General features: G+C 34.7%; 1 long non-coding RNA gene across 2 annotated transcripts; it reads right to left on the bottom strand.

The window, feature by feature from the left end:
- Window positions 1-1,282: 1,282 nt before the first annotated feature.
- On the bottom strand, window positions 1,283-4,303 carry LOC135081821 (uncharacterized). Of its 2 annotated transcripts, none has more exons than XR_010259284.1 (7): window positions 4,012-4,303; window positions 3,198-3,408; window positions 2,930-3,118; window positions 2,566-2,813; window positions 2,310-2,481; window positions 1,913-2,009; window positions 1,283-1,393 (listed from the first exon to the last, which is right to left on the bottom strand). It is a non-coding gene; the product is annotated as an uncharacterized LOC135081821 (long non-coding RNA). The 2 variants fall into 2 exon arrangements; XR_010259285.1 differs by having other exon boundaries at window positions 3,198-3,361.
- Window positions 4,304-17,164: the final 12,861 nt, after the last annotated feature.

Here is a 17,164-nt window from a genome sequence, read left to right as displayed (position 1 = left end):
ACACAACTTTTTACATTTTGAAATGCTAAATTAACAATTTTTAACTAAAAATAAAGAATAACAATTTTGATAATTTTATGATCGGTACAAAATATACAACATAATACAACCAAATTGAGAGTATCCTGTAAAAGTCGGGTGAAAAACACATTCAACAAAATAAATCTTAGACAATTGGGTATTTGTAATTAAGGTGATAAAATACTTCACAATAATTATCTCAAAATACAACTTACTTTGGTATTAAAAACTCAAGTTTTGAAATTGAAATGTAAATATCTGTTTACCGTTGTAAAAGTGTTTTTGTTGCAAAATCCCATGAAACTTAATCATTTAAAATATTAAAAATCAAGAGATGGGTAGTGTCAAATACCCAATTTTAAATTAATAACAACCACTGACCTGCAATTTTCCGCTCGCGCATCTTCCTCCACAGTTGCTCAGCTTTCCGCATCGGCCAGTTCTCCACTTTGGCGCTGAACGATCTGAAGAACTTGTACTCCTTGAAGTGAGACATCCTTCGCTCCATCTTGCTCGGCGTGTGGCCCGGCGGCGGCGGCGACGGCGCCTTCGGAGTCGTCGAAGGCGACGCCATTGCGTTCCAATTTCAATACTTATTTTTTTCGGACACTTCCAAATTCAAATTTTTAAGGCCGCGTCTAAATTCGGATTCCTTGGTCCCTCATTTGAATTTCCATTTCACGGCGTTGTTTTTTAGCTTCGCCCAATACATTGTTGTTTTTAGTGGAACGGAATATTTTAATTCGAGTTAAAGTTTTCACTAAAATATTTTGATCTAATTAATGAATAGAAGATGAGAGTGTGTGTTATAGAGACTAAGGAAGGTTCTATTTACAAGTTATTTTAATTTTAGAAGCTATTTACACGCGATAGGGCCGGGACTGCATCTCCGGTGTCCGTAATTAACCTGGAACAAAACAGTAATTGCCCAGATAACAATTTAAACTTGAATCTGACTTGCAGTAAGTTTGATGTATCAAAAATGAAGCTTTGTTTCAAATTTGCCATGGCAAGTATATAAACTTGAGGCAAGTTTAAATCAAACTTTCTAGTTTCCGAGCGACAAACTTGCATTAATGTGTTTCTATAAAGTATATGCAAGTTTGCCTTAACAAACTTGCATTATGTCTGTTTCTATAAATTATATGTAAGTTTGCCTTAACAAACTTGCATTATGTCTGCTTCTATAAATTATATGTAAGTTTGCCTTAACAAACTTGCAATGAATATGCATGTTTGACATTAAATAAAACAACAAACATAACATATATTTTTTTATTATTTATACTTTTATCTTATCTTACTTTAAATGAGAAAAAATCGGTTTCATGGTCGCCGCTATTGGTTTTTTTCTTTATTTTGTGTTTCTGCTCTGAAACAAAAAGAAACAAGTATATTTACCACAGGTTAAGACATTATTTTCATTTAATTGTATAAGTTTCTGTACTACTAACAAAATTATGAACTATGTCTGAAATAAATATATTTATAGTAATCCTTAAAAACTACTATAAGGGTAAGGGGTTATTAGTTAAAATTCTGAAAGGAGCACATCTAAAATTTGTAAATCACTAGGTACATAGTATAAAAGAAAGTCGCTGTCTGTCTGTCCCTTGTGTAATAATAATGTAATATATGTATAACTAGCGACCCGCCCCGGATTCGTATGGGGTTCTATTATATAACCTTTCTCATAAATCCCTCTAACTATTGTTGAAAACCGCATCAAAATCCGTTGCATAGTTTTAAAGATTTAAGCATATGTATATAGGAACAGACAGCGACAGCAACTTTGTTTTATACATATGTATAATACATGTACCCGTGTGAAGCCGGGGCGGGTCGCTAGTGTAAAATAAAATACATCTAATGTAAATAAATTAAATCTTACCTTCTTGAAAGTCTAACTTTAGCTTGATTTAGCCAATCACTTATAATTTCTTTTAGACTGTCTTCAGTTACATCTTCGTTGATTTTTCTACATATTTCTGAAAAATAAAATAGAAATAATTAACACTAACAAACACGAATGATTCAGAAAATAATAGTAGTAGGTATATTGAGAGATATACAGGTGTATCTTAATGAATTCATTGGCAACCTTGCAGGGGGAAGCTCAGACCATCATTATGAACAACTTTATTTTCGTGATCAGTTTTTGTATGAAAACAGGAAAAATTGGTCATAGGAAAAGTTCATAATGATGGTCTGAGCCACCCCCTGCAAGGTTGCCTATGAATTCATTTACACCACCCTGTATAAGTTTGTAATAAAATAAAGGTACTTACGAAAGATTAATTTATAGGTTTCTGTACTCATAAATGACTTTTTATTCGAATTTTTCATCTGTTTCCCAGTTAACGAATACAACTCGGCTACATCATCTAGAATTATTCGTCTCAACATATTAGTCGTAAGGCTTCTTACATTTCTGCCGCCAATACCAGACAAAAATGACATCTGAAATTTAATTAAAGTAGCATTAGAATGTTTTCATAGAATAATAAAATTTGCCCTGTGTTTAAGTATTTAATTTATACATACTATTGCCTGTATTCTTGTTTATTTTTAAATGGTCATCGAAATTATTAAAACTTGCAATATCTTTACTGGTAGACTTGCCAAAAGTTCTGAAAGACCTGCATTGTCATCTGTTGGTGAAAATGTTTCTTCGGACCTAGCTAACGGTAAATCCAATTTTCTATTGATTTCAGCCATTTGGTTAGCTAGGTCTGACACAATCTGAATCATATGACTCTGCTGTATAGCATATTGCTTGTTTGTAATGCACTCTGTAACAAATAAAAAAACATGGAAAAGTCATAACTAAAACAAGTGAAAATATGAAATTTTGTCGCATTGCATCTTTGACGAGAGAAGCTCATTGCATGTTATAAAAACCTGTTACCTGATTGGCAGTTAACAGCTTTGAGTTGTGTTTGCTTGGCCTCTTTAGAACCGGAGGTGACTGGGTAATTTACAGCAGACATTATGTCCACTGTCACTTCATTTGTAACATCATTTTCTGCTTCGTCTGAGTCCAAATTTCAGGTTTCTTCCGCTTTTTTTAAATGTAATCGTGCTTCGCCATAAGTTTCTGAAATAAATAAAAAAGTCTCACAATAGTAGAATCTAGTTATAACTTAGCAATACAAAAATAAAGAAAATTATTTTACCATAACTTTTAAGTATTTTTATTTGATATTGTGACCATGTTGCTTCAGGTGCAGGCATCTTCTTCAAGTTTGTTTTTGATTTCTTCAGTGCATACATTAGGGTAATAACAAGTGTTGGTATCTTAACCACTTTGATGAAACTATGCCAGGAGCATCATCTTCATCTAAAAATGTAACCAAAAAAAATTTTTTTGATTCCATTATGCAAAGTCTGAAACCAAATAACACTATTAATTATAATTATATTATATAATAATAGATAGGTATGTAGGAGGAAATTTATGTTACCTTTGCTAAGACATAACTAACAATTTTAAGAATTAAACGAGGTAGGATAAAAGTACATGATAAGGTGGATAGGATGTTTAGGGGGTATTTTATATTTACATTTACAATTTTGAAGTGCTATGAGTGTAGCATTTTCATAGCAACATGATAATTATTGAAAGGAAAAACTATGACTTTTCCATCAATGTCAGTCACTGTACAGCAATTAATTTATTTTATTTGAGGATATTTGTTAATTTTAGACGTTCTATTTATGTATTATTTTCCAATTGCAGTGCAAGACAGGGTCCACGATGTACATTTACAACTTACAATAACACCTTTCTGTTACACATAGATAATTAGAAATAGATATTGAGTAATATGCATAACTAAACAGGATCGAACATGTAGGAACTATTTAGGGTTAGGAACACTTGGAACACGTTGCCTGGGTTTGAAAGTAGGTAAATAAGGTTTAAGGGATAGATATGAACTACATATTATCATTAATTCTGTTTGTAAAAGTAAAAATAAATGAACTAACCTTTAATCTTCAGCACGTCACGCGTCCAATTCGCACAACAGAAGCGTTTATTAAATAAAACACCGTGCAAAACAAAAAAACTTGTAGGTTCTACGTTCTACCACTGATTTTGTGCACTGCAAAACACAGATCAAAAGAGAGTATGCTGCAAAAGTGCAAAACACTTGGCTGTTTTTTCTTCCGGAACCGGAAGTTTTTGTTTTCTTTTTTATGGCTTCGGGCGAGTGACGTTGGCGTATGACCACTAGTGATTATTTGCAGTGTTGCCAGTCGGGTCTTGTCAGAAATTACCAGAAATATAAAAAAATGTAACCTTTTTGAATAAAAAGTAACCTTCATACGGGGGGGGGGGGGGGGTGCGGAGCGATTGTGTAAGGTTGTTCATGGATGGTTCATGTTTACCTAAATTCGAAATTTTGACCATTCCATGAAGACCGAAAAGTGACCGGTCGTATAAAACCGTTTCATGGATTTGCGTTTTATTATCAAAAAAACATTTGCTAAAACTCATTGTCTTTAACAAATAATAAATCAAATTCATGTTTAAATGCAGTTTATGACATAATTTTTAAATTGTCACTATTAATATTTTTACTGAATAACCTGTAAAAGTTAATTCTACAATTTCTGAAAAATCACCTAAAAGTAACCTTTTCATTAGTGTAACCAATGCAGTTCAAAAGTAACCTAAAAGGTTACAAAAGTAACCTTCTGGCAACACTGATTATTTGCTCCATGCGTATGACAGTTTAACGCAAGTTTGTAACAAACAAAAAACAAACTTGATACTTCATCTTTGAAACATAGCGCAAAATGCAAACTTGCTTCAAAATTAAAAAAGCCTTGAAACATCATACCTAAATCAAAAAGCTTACAGCAATATTGCCACAAACTTGATTTGTCATATTTGACGTGACAATCTAATTTCAAATAAAAATCATGTTTGCAGCAAGTTCGCTTGCTATCTGGGTGGATGAACGTTGCAAGTGCATTGCGGTTACTTATGTTAAGTGCTGGAATTGTGGCGGTGTTATAATTTGAGTGCATTTGGAGCTGTTTACGGGAATGTTCTCTCTGACCAGGTAAGTTGTAGTCTAGGTGACCTGGAGATACAGCCGGATTATACAGGGTGGTTATACAAATATGGAACAATAAGTGATCTCACTCGATTATTTCTAAACTATACAAGATATCGAAAAACTAGTTACTGATTCTGAAAGTGCTTCACGAGCTCTTTCAAATGGTACCAACAATAGGTTACAGATTATGGAAGCTGGTAACATTGAATTTTTGGATTTTGTAACTTCTCCTTTCCACCCTGTATAATCCGGATGCATCTCCAGGTCACCTAGATACATTCCATAGCAGCTGTAATAGACATTTAGGTACATACATTTACCAATTTTGGTGATAAATAGGCATTTTGTATTAGTTTTTGTATAACGCCTGAACAAAAACAAAGGGTAATATTTTGGGGTTAAACATAGATTTCGAATATAAAAAATATATAATTTAACTAATTAAGACATGACAAAAAAACTGAGGTATGTCTCGTTTCTGTCGGGCCTGGGTCACAGATGACCGTTCTTCTTTGACCTTAAATGACGGTCAGTCAAATTCAATCACCTTAGTCATTTTCAACATTAAGCCATCGACGGCCGTTCGGCACATTCGCGACACCCCTAATTTTTTCATCTCGACCGCGTCCCGAGATTTGAAATTCGAAGGAAAGCTCGCGTTTCGTCGGTTTATATGAAGTTACAATACTGTATGATATTATTACCGTGGTACAACAAATAAACACAAATAGAGCGAATTCTGGTTTGAAATTACGAAGCAGCTTTTCTTAAAAAATATACAAAGTTCAAGTTAAATTTTTCCTCAGAATATAGCTTTTTCTATTGTTTTTGGCTTGAAATAGCATTACTTTAATTTTTAATTACGATATTTAATGGAAATGTCAAACATAGAGACTTTTTAGCAATACCTTAATTTTAGTGTTAAGTCGACATTTCAAAAATATCTTAAATAGAGAAATATGACTCCTTTTCCAACGCCAGCGCTAGTGGGAGGTCGAAGGACACTCACAGTAATACTTTTTGACTTCTCCAAGCAATATACACACATTATCGACATATTAATAAAAATGTAATAGGGGAGATGGGCCCAAAGCGGGTAACTTAAGGTTTGTGTCAATAAAAAAGACGTTACTGCAGTTGCAAAGTTATATATTTTTAATAATTCATACAAGTATGTATTAAACTTTGTAATAAAAACTAAAAATCACTTCTCTTGTAACAAATCACTTCAAAAATTTAAGAACTAATTAGTCGGTCATTTTACCCGGTTTGCCCGCAGGGGGTGCCCAAAGCGGGTATGGCCCCTGGGGCAAAACGGGTGGAGACTGGGCAAGGCGAGTTACTGACGTTGGCTTTGGCTTTCTTAATGTTAGTTGGGGATATCTCTTTTCAAAGGCTTTACACCAATCTTCTCCAGCAGTTTGACTTTTGAAAGGGCGCGGAATTCTATTGCTCTCTGCATATTGATATACGTGAGATAAAAATCCGATTTTATCAGACCAAAAAAAAGATTATCCATGTGAAACAAGACTTCTATCAATTCAGATTCTTGTTCAGCCAAAACAACAAAAATTACCTATGGAACTACCATTTTTGTATCCACATATAATTAGAATAAGAATAAGAAGCGGTTACCCGTTTTACCCATACCCGCTTTGCCCAAAAGATACTTTTTCACGTTTTGTAAAATAATCTCAAAATCTTTATCAGAAATGTTGCTCAAACAATAAGAATTCTATGCTGTTTTAATGCAGAATAATACACAAGTAACAGATTCAACACAACTTTAAACAGAATGAAGTAATTCATATTCACATATCTTAATATTTTTTTGTGAAACAGGCAAATAAAAACATTCGCATCTCGGAGCTCCGCCGCGCGTCGCCGATGTTTCGGCCAAACTGATTCGTGTCGAAACAAGTTCGGGCGTTGCCACGAAACGCACACATGTGCACAATCGGCTTGTATACGTGAATAACGAAGGCTACCCGCTTTGGGCGGTATACCCGCTTTGGGCTCACCTCCCCTACCCGAAACGTTTCGGGTGTTACAGTTTTTAATCAAGAAAGAAACATACTAAATTAGTATCATGCTCAGATATTAGTTAGTATTTGAAATCATTACTACCATGACCTTACTTTTACCAAATATTGTTATCCTAACCCATGTCTAAGGTACAATAATAAAACAAATACCTGTTTTTTTTGTTTCGGGTGTTACATCGCCGAAGTAACAAGAAAACACACTTAAAACTTGATGATTATCAATTTTTTTGGGACTATGGCGCTATCTACCAATACTATGATAAATACCCTCAAATCATATAGTGGCAAAACGTTTCCCAGATTGATAGTTTTTTTTTTAATCGTATTACCAATAATTAAAGAGAAAATGATCATTCAGACAGTTGACTTAAGTATAGACTTTGAAGACTAATAACTTAAAAATTACTTGTTTCTTGCAGATTTTTTTTGTTGCACATTATAATTTGGAATGTTTACTTTCAAAATTCATCAGATTTAATGCGAAAAGAACATATTTAGTTTTTAACCCTCGGTAACATTTGTCATGGAATGACCCTAAAGTTATTTTGTTGTAAGGGCGCTGTAGGTATAAATTAATTACGTATTGATTGTTGATTTTTTTATGACACCAATAAACATAAAATATTAAGCTTTTTAATTTTTACCCTTTGTTGAGGCATAGCAAAAATCCTTTAAAAGGCATTTATTTATCAGTGTACGATCTCGTAAAAGTCACATACAAGTCACGGCTAATATCAAAAAGCAAAATCGTGTTTTGTAGGTGTCTGCAAACATGCCGAGTATTAAAGTATGTTTGGTTTATCGGTTATCTGCTCACTTTTCACGTTACAATGTACGCTATAGTCTGAAAACTTAATATTTTTATCATAATTCGTCCCTTGCCTCTCTAACTGACTTAACTGACATTTAGCAAATTTTTAGGTGATTAGACAGATCGATTCGTCTTGCAAAATTGATTAAGATGGTGTAGATAACTCAGTTTCGAAAAACATGTCAGATAAGTACGTCAGTTAGAGAGGCAAGCGACGAATTATCATAGTGTGATTAACAATAACTAAACTAGTGCAGCCATACTGTTGCCATGTTATTAATACATACGTGAACTACTCAGTCCAAAAGGTACTATCTTGAATTATTATTATTTGTGTCACTCTGACCGTAATATCAACAGAAAGCTTCATTATTTTGAAACTAAATGATTACCATTTAAAGTTCTCGTAATTCTTCAATAAAATAAAGTCCTTGAGGGTAAAATACTTTATAAAATCTATTAACTCTGCGCCCTAAACCGCGGGAATATAAAGTAACCAAATTCCATTCTGTCGTAAACTCGCAGAGAATTCAGGAGCGAGACGAAATTAGTGCTGAATCCAGTCTAGACTTGTTACAAGTTGGCCTGGCTTACTTACAGCTGGGAGCCGGGCTTTTCCTTTGTTGTACCTAACTGTGAGCAAAGACGCTGTGTGCTCGTCTGGCACATAAGTCTATAAAAGGGAGTTATTCCAGGAACGTGTAATTTTACTGTTGTTTTTAGGAGTAGGCATATTAAGTTTTTGATAACCGATTTGAGTTATTCTAATATTGTAATTAAAATGTGTGTAGGTAATTTTCCTTCAGCAAGGTTCTGGAGTGGAGGCCGCGTACCGGAAAACGCAGCGTGGGACGTCCACCCACAAGGTGGACCGACGACATCATAAATGTACCAGGAAAGCGCTGGACGCAGGCCGCTACCAACCGGGTAACATGGAAAGCAGTGGACGTCCTATGGCTGAGATGAAGATGATGACTTTTCCTTTATTTATTTGTGTCTGATCTGAGTCCCTTTTTCAAAATTACACAATTTATGCCATGAAAGTTTTATAAATATTTTCATTACTCAAAGGGCACATGGGTGAAGAAATTTCCAATGTGAGTTTTGTTGAAAACTAACAAACCGCCTACTTTTAAAGAACTTTTATTAGCCAAACCAATTTTCTTAACAAAACATAGTAGGTTACCTACTTAATTGGTTAATACAAAAATAACGCAAATGTAACGAATACCTAGAAAGTATCCAATCACAAAACTAAAATAAAACTAGTAACTTAGCTCGATAGGTGTCGATTACTTCGATAAAGTTCATTCTTATTCAATATTGATTAGAAATCATGAAGTTCGATTGACGGACGACCTTTATAGTTTTCAGGTTAAGTTTAAGCTACCTGAAGGTATGCCCTTCGAACCATTTCGTAGAAAGATTTTACTGGCCTATATTTTATGAGTGGACAACTACCTATTGGTTGAAAAAATAATAATATGAAGATGAAAAATATGTGTGTATGGTAAAATTTAGTGTTTTCATCCACATTTTCACAAATACATATTGATTTTAATTGAATATTTTCCTTGAAATTAATTACAAATGAATATGAAGAATCGAATATAATGAATGAAAGCATCTACATAAGAATACCCTGAATAAGTGTGGGATGATCTCGGTCCCTATTTAAAAGATTGCCTCCCTCCGCAGTGACCGCAACAAGTGGGCAGGGGAGTCTTTCATCCATCCATTTCATGCGCATCCCCCATCACACGCGCTTAATATTAAAACGCGAAGTGGCCTGACTGATTAGTTTTCTCTTAGTTATGTAATAATAATAAAGTTTTAGTTTATTTCTGTAATTTTTACATATTTAAATGACAATTATTTGGGGTTTCCTATAAAGCATCCAGTTTACCTTGTGTTAGGAAGCTCCGTTCTTCTACAGTTAAAATTACTGTTAGCAAAAGTTTTGGTACCTACTATACCTACTACAATTTATGTAACAACTGTATAAAGTAAATTGAGAAAGGGAATTGGCTTTAAGTCAATTTAGAAATTATGAATGTAATCGAACTGGGTAATTGGGTTCATTCAATTTGAAATTTGAAATGAGTTATTACATCATATTGATTATTAATAAATAGGCCAATGGGTCAACAAAGAGGACAAAACTTTAAACGTATGCTCACTTAAAGAGGAAAATGTTGTATTTTTGTACTGAATTGGCTCTGAAACTACTGGACCGATTTGAAGAATTATTTAACAATTCGATTTTTATGACTTCATAAAAAATATTTAAAAAAATATTTTTGTTAAATACTATGTAGCCTTGAGAAGTCAGGGCGGGCCACTAGTAGTAAATCAAGAAAAGTGTAAAGTTTACTATAAAGTCTACTATCGAGCCTCATAATCCATCTTGACTACAGCCCCGAAGCTTCACTATCGTTAATATTCGTAATGGGCTCGTTACAGAGTGATTCTATTCTAATTGAAATAATTTGCAAACCAAATTCGCTCCGCTCCAATCTACCTTAAGCCTTGTAATAAATATTTAAACCGATTTTAATTGAAAACACTGTTTTCATAGTGCTCTGATGCTTGAGTCGTGAAGGCTCCTCCTTCATTTAGTTAGATGATGCTTTTATGAATGACATTGATATTCGTCCGTCATTCAGGGGCCTGAAAAAGCATACAGACACTCCACTCCACAATTCCACATAATAAAAAATATGACAAAGACCTTATTTGAATTTTGTGAATTATATTTATCTTTTATCTTAATGATCATATTATATAAGATGACATATTTATTATTATTATTGAGCTGTGTGTTAAAATTGTATGACATAACAATCACTCAAGTATGAATTTTCTGTCTGTTTTAGTTTTATCGTGGTTTGGGTTATTTTCTCTAAGAAAAGTATTTTCCTTCAGAAAATTATCATCTCAAAATGCTACAATTCACTTACCTAACTCCAATAATCCCCAGAGAACATCGTTGGACGCAATCCTATCCCAATCTCAGATAATTCTTTGCTTATTTAATAAGCTATTTATAGACCACGATGAGACGAAAGTACAATGTAAGTATGCCTTTTTATTATATTTCATTTGATCAAATATATTTTCTGATAATAGTACATTAGTATTAAAGAAGAATTACAAAAATACAGGATGCATAAACTATTGAAGAATGCAGCCACATTTTCCATTTAAAGAAATTTTCTGAAACACCTTTAGGTTTTCCAGAAAATAAGATCTAAACATTGTAGATTCAGCCGTTAGATTTCCCCTGCTGAAAATGTAAAGTTAATAATGTTCAACTCCAACAAATTTTTACGTCTAATTATTAAAATGTGTCTCATTAAACGATACTCTTTTGAGTCTTCTTTGATAGAATGAAATATATTTTTTAAGTTTCACAGGGAGATGAATAATTGATAAACTATAGCGACATAGAATTGAATTAATGGACGAACAACGTGTATTTTAGAAAATTTATTTCTTCATGCCACTCAATAAGATAGGTATAAGTGTAGGTAAAAGTAATTAATTCCCCTACAGCTTTTCATCTCCACAAGATACCAAACAGTTCTCATTTACTTATTTCATGAGGAGTTTAAATACTGCACACAAAAACTTATTACTTGTTGTGTAAGAATGTATTCTTTAAGAATCTAGTACAATAATGTAATTCAAGTAAATAAAGTAATTTAATTTAAGCCACGGCCCGTGCTAAAAGCAAAACACCATAAGAACGTAAGGTACACCACTACAATTTGAATCCAGCCCGCAATAAAGATTTTTTTTGAATGAAAAGTTAAAGTTATTAACTAATTCTAAATGTATAAACAATTTACAGACACTTTCTCCAAAGTCACACTAGGTACCTTCTTTTTTGCAAAAAATTACAAAATAGAAAATTGCCTTATAAAAGTTGTCATCTGTTGATTAAAGAATCGTTCCCTTCACTTATAAGTTGGTCCGCGAAGCTTTCAAGCTAAGTTCCGTCCACTTACCTCACTAATACGTCTTCCAATGTATTTACAGTCGTTAACACTAGCACTACACAGCACTACACAAACACAAAACTTTAAGTTCTACGAACGCTACGAGCGTCTAAAGCGACTACGCGTCGCGCGCGAATCTACAGGTCTGCCCGCAATGCTACACGATTTCCCGCCTCAACGTCCGACAGGGATGCGAATGGAGTTTTCCGCGCAGTGCGAGAGGGACGGAACATTTCGCGATGCGGTCGGGAAAGTCCTGTAACAGCAGTGTGTGGGTGGGGGCAGGGACGGACTCAGGGGTTGATGGAATTAGAAAGTTAAGAAGTTCTGCAGAGTTACTCGTCGTGGTAATTGTGGTAATTGTTATAAAGAGACGATTTAATTGTCAATTCAACTTAGTAACAAATCAGTTTAAATGTGTTTCTTCACTCAGACCTTAAATATTCAATTCTCCGCGATTGCAATTACTGAACACAGTAAAATAGTAAAGAAATACTCTCTCTCATATTTTGCCACGAGATAATAAAATTTTACAATAATGATAAATTAAGAGAAATGTTGAAATAAATCTACCTACTGGCGCTGAATTTAGTAGCAAAAAGGCTTAGATAATGTTTAAAACAATATTTTTATATTTTATTAAAATAGTAGCATCCCTGTAACGGAAACCTTTTACATAAAACTCGTATTTTAATTTTAAAGCAGTTGCTAACGAGTAACTAACTTTCATAACAAAATCACGGTTTATTATCAAAGTTCTTACTGCGAAAGTTTTGTAGTTAAAAGAACTTAAAAGTATTGCAAAAGTTTGTGCGATAAACTTGTTCACGTATACGTACGGTCTTGTATACGGCCATTCTTGCTAGGTACATCGCAAATGCGTACTCTAAAGAAAAAATAATACACATTTTTGTTTTGTTGTTGTCTCCTTATTGCATTCTGCCAATCCGCCGACATGAGTCGTCGACACTAAAGGTTTGGCCAAACCAACGCGATCACACGCTCCAGTCTGGTCGCCATCGCTGCACGCCGGCTAATCGCGTGTGATCGCGTTGGTTTGGCCGAACCTTAGCCGCCGGGCTGTTGGCACCTCTGTTGTAAAAAAAATGACAAAGTAGGTACGAAGATAATTTTATTCTATTTTTAATGTGTATGTCTCTGAGTGCGGCCCTGCTCGGGATATAGAATGCGGCAACCCAATACCATCGCATCAATGGGGAATGTTTGTCTTAGAGCACCATTTAGTGGCGGTCTAGGTGAAGCGGAACGTGCGCCATCTGGAGAGGACCAATATGGAGGCCAAGGAAGATGACTGACGCAATTGAAAATATTAAGCTTGTTGTATTTCTGTAAAAGTTTGCAAAAATACGGAAAGTTTCTTGCGAGTTCTGAAAGTATACCAGTGCGTCGCGTGCGGAAAAAATAGTGTATTCAACAAAGTTTAACATACTTTTCCGAATACTAGCACACAGCACATGAACACGCTTTATGAAAACCTACACAATACGCGCTGTGACAACTGATAAATAAAAATGTCCTTGATCTATCAAGATCAGTGGGTTGGTATTTTTTGTTCCCAACTATCAAGTAGTAAATTAATACTTCGTCGTTTTAAAGAGATACTGTGTAGATTACTTACGAGTAAGTATAACGCCCGTATTCACAAACGATGCTTGCTTAAGTGAAGCAGCAAATCGAACGCACAGCGTTGAATAGAGCTCTGTGATTGATTCGTGTGTCACCCTGTGCGTCCACGCGCACTGTGAGACCTCATAGTAATGTTTCTGAATACGGGCGTAAATCACGTGCAACACTCAAATTCTTGATTTAAAGCACATATTATTTTCATCCGTGGAAAAAACCATTTAATCCAGTTGACACACACTTCGAAATCTGCACACATCGAAACCATAAATCGCGATGAAACGCCGAGATTCGATCGATAACGTCCTTTACAAGATATTACTTGTGGAAAGAATAATTTTATTCCTGCCTCCATTTACTTTTGTCGCACATTCTGCGTTACTTATTTTTCGTGAAATTTCCCGGTGGCGATCTCATTTATAGCAGCACGCCTCGGCGCGTCGCGAGCGTTGTATTTCAAAGCTACCCGCGCTTAATGGAGACAAGGTAATATTCGTAAGGACTTGCTCAGGAAGCCGAGAATTTTGCCAATTCTGTAAAGAAGCGTCTCGCAATTTCTCTTTTATTATAATGCTAGCTGTACCTGCGACTTTTGCTGGGACAATATCGCTTTTCCGTTGAACAATGGAGACACGTTGCTGTGAAAATGTTTTTGGCAGATAAAACTGTGGTCATAGTAATTTGAACTTAAAAATAATGAAACGCATTTATTTTAATAGAATTTATTTGAAAACTTACTGCTAAAAAAAACTTTGTGAAAGTTGTGCATTATGTCTTTTCTTATTTCATTCGTCCTCCTTTCAGCCAAATGACGTCCACTGCTGGACATGGATTTACACAAAGACTGGTCCTGCACCGCATTATGTACCTACGAATACTACTATACAAAATATTTTGAACTAAAAATATATGTATAAGAAATCTAAAATTCACGTTATTCACGATAGTATCAACATGAAACAGGCTTTATGCCTAAAATAGGTGCTTACATAATACGTATTTTGCAATATCATGGAATACGTTGTACCTACTAGGTACAATATCCTTGCAATGTTAAGCAGATTCCAATTCACCGAGCGTCTCCCTGTCAGGTGTCGCCACTGGCAAACGTGTAACACGGTGTGATAATAGGCTGTCACACACATTAGTGGCGCCATTGTCTCCTTGATATGGGCGACAAAGGCTGTCTGCTACACGCGAGATTCGGGTACAATAGGCCGTGATAAAGAAGGACTTTACTCGTCTTTGTAGTGTCACATTTACACTTATCATCATCATTAACAGTTTAATGTTATTGTTTAACTACACATTTTTTTTACTATGGGAAAGATGAGCTCAATTTCATTTGTGTCTCTAAAAATCTGCGTGATCTTGAATTTCTTGCGCTGCTTCTTCTCAGCACTGGCCCATTTATTGTCCTGAACCAGTGGTAGGGTTAATACCGGGACGTGTAAAAGGGTTTTTTTAAAGCCTATTTGCAGAAATAAATGAGTTTTATGAGTTTACGAGTATATGAGTTTTATCTGCGTATCTTTCATCAACTTTCGTGTTTCGTTACCTACTAAAGTAAATACTTCAGTAACGTTTGTTCAATTCATGCTTTACTTTTTTTATTGCGCATTAATTTTCATTTATTTGAATGCGTGGTTCCCTGTTTTAATTCTGATCTTATCTGTAGGTACATAAAAATGTAGTAGAATACCTACCATAAATTGTCGGTACTTACAGCGGTTTAGAAGAATCTTACCACAACTGTACCTACCGTGTGTTTCCCTCATGTGATTCAGATTGTTTTTAAATGTTATAGAATTGCTTTCGAGGAACGTGTCCCGAAATAAACTATTGTTGATATCCCTGCAGGGACGATGACAGTTGAAGAATAAACCCATACCCGTTTTGGGCTGGTCCTTTAGTGAATAGGCAGTTTTCAGTATCCCTTCGACAGTGATGAATGAATCGCTCGCAAAGTTTGCCTTTGGGTATTTAAATAAGTAGCTTCATATTTTCTTCCACAAAACCTTTGTGCATAATTCAATAAAGAAATATCATGATAAACAAACACATAATTTAAGACATTTCACAGTTCGCAGTTTAAGACATTTCTTTCTAAAAACCGAAAATACCTACATCCAACTAAATTTAGAAACACTGGTTAGTAAATTACTATTCACAGAGCGGATTAACTTTGCAGCTTTTGACAATCTTAAATAAATCATCATAATTACGTTTCAACAGGAAAACATTTATAATTAATAATTGGATATTTTTTATAGATTGATATAAATATCGTTAAGGATCGGTAAGAATGAATTAATATTTTCAGATGTGGGTAGCTCACAATAACCAGACAGTAGTTAGTAACACAAGTATAGTAAGCACCGTGGTTTGATCAAGTATCGGTTCCAAGTCATGGCAACTCACATAAAGATAAAATAACGTAACTTACTTTTTAATGAATTTTAGCGTTCGGTTCTTTCGTCAGTTATAATTAGCCTCTGATGCAGTGTCACTTAAATAAAAGCGTCGTTTAAAACCGTTAGGTTTAAAAAAAAGTATTTTTTATGACATATTTTTACGTGTCGTCGTCGGGAAGGTTATTTTAGTTAATCTTGTAACCTTTTATTGCCCACAAATAATTTTGTACCGCCTACGTTATTCTCAGTTTGGCCCAAAGGTTAACTGGAGGAGAATGCCAACTGGCAGTACTACAGTATTAAGTGCATGTAAGTTTCAAATAAATAATAAATAGGTTAGTTAAAACTAAATAAAACCTAAAAAGCCTAGCCTGGCAAGTGCCTGAGTATTTAGCTGCTAATAGCGCAGTTAGGGGTGGTTTAATGAATGTTGATTAGTTGACGGGCGCTCGCAGCCTCGTTGGCGTAACGTGGTTTGAACCATCTCGCTGTGAAGGTCAATATACCTCGGTGGACATGCAGGGTAGGACTACCAATATGTTTTAGGTACGTGAGACATTTTAAAAGAAAACATACGAATTAGAACTTAATATAAACGTCTGCTCGTTTGCCCCATGTCCCTAAAAAATGTACAGGAGAACCGTTTACTTTTGGCTGAACATTTATAGGGTCAAGTTTGTTGCATTTGACCTCTATCTCGACTTGACAGGAATACGTCGAGTTACCTATAAAATAATCATTTGATTATTCAGTTTCTTGTAAATCCAACATTATTCTAATTTATGAAATAAATTTTAAAAACAAGGGGACATGTGGCAGCTAGATGATGGATGGTGTTCTAAGATTTATTCTAATTAGAAATTTATTCGGGCATTATTAGGCACCACAAGATTGTGATAACTTTTAGCCGAAATATTTATTATGATAAATAAACTGGTAGCTCAATATCATGTATAGTCTAAAACCGATGTAACAAAAAACATTATTTTTTTAACAAAAGTACCCCATCCGTAGAAATTCCGTTTTTTACTTTATCGTAGTTATGCCTAAGCGTCATGCGCTGGCGCCGCCGTGTTCGCGCTACTACCCCCGCTCACTTCGTTCATTCCGCGCTCAGTTCCCGCCGGTTAGTGGAAGCGACCGCACGTCGACATGTCGC

Source organism: Ostrinia nubilalis, chromosome 20 (genome assembly GCF_963855985.1).
Source record: "Ostrinia nubilalis chromosome 20, ilOstNubi1.1, whole genome shotgun sequence".
NCBI lineage: Eukaryota > Metazoa > Arthropoda > Insecta > Lepidoptera > Crambidae > Ostrinia > Ostrinia nubilalis.
This window is presented reverse-complemented; position numbering and strand designations above follow the sequence as displayed.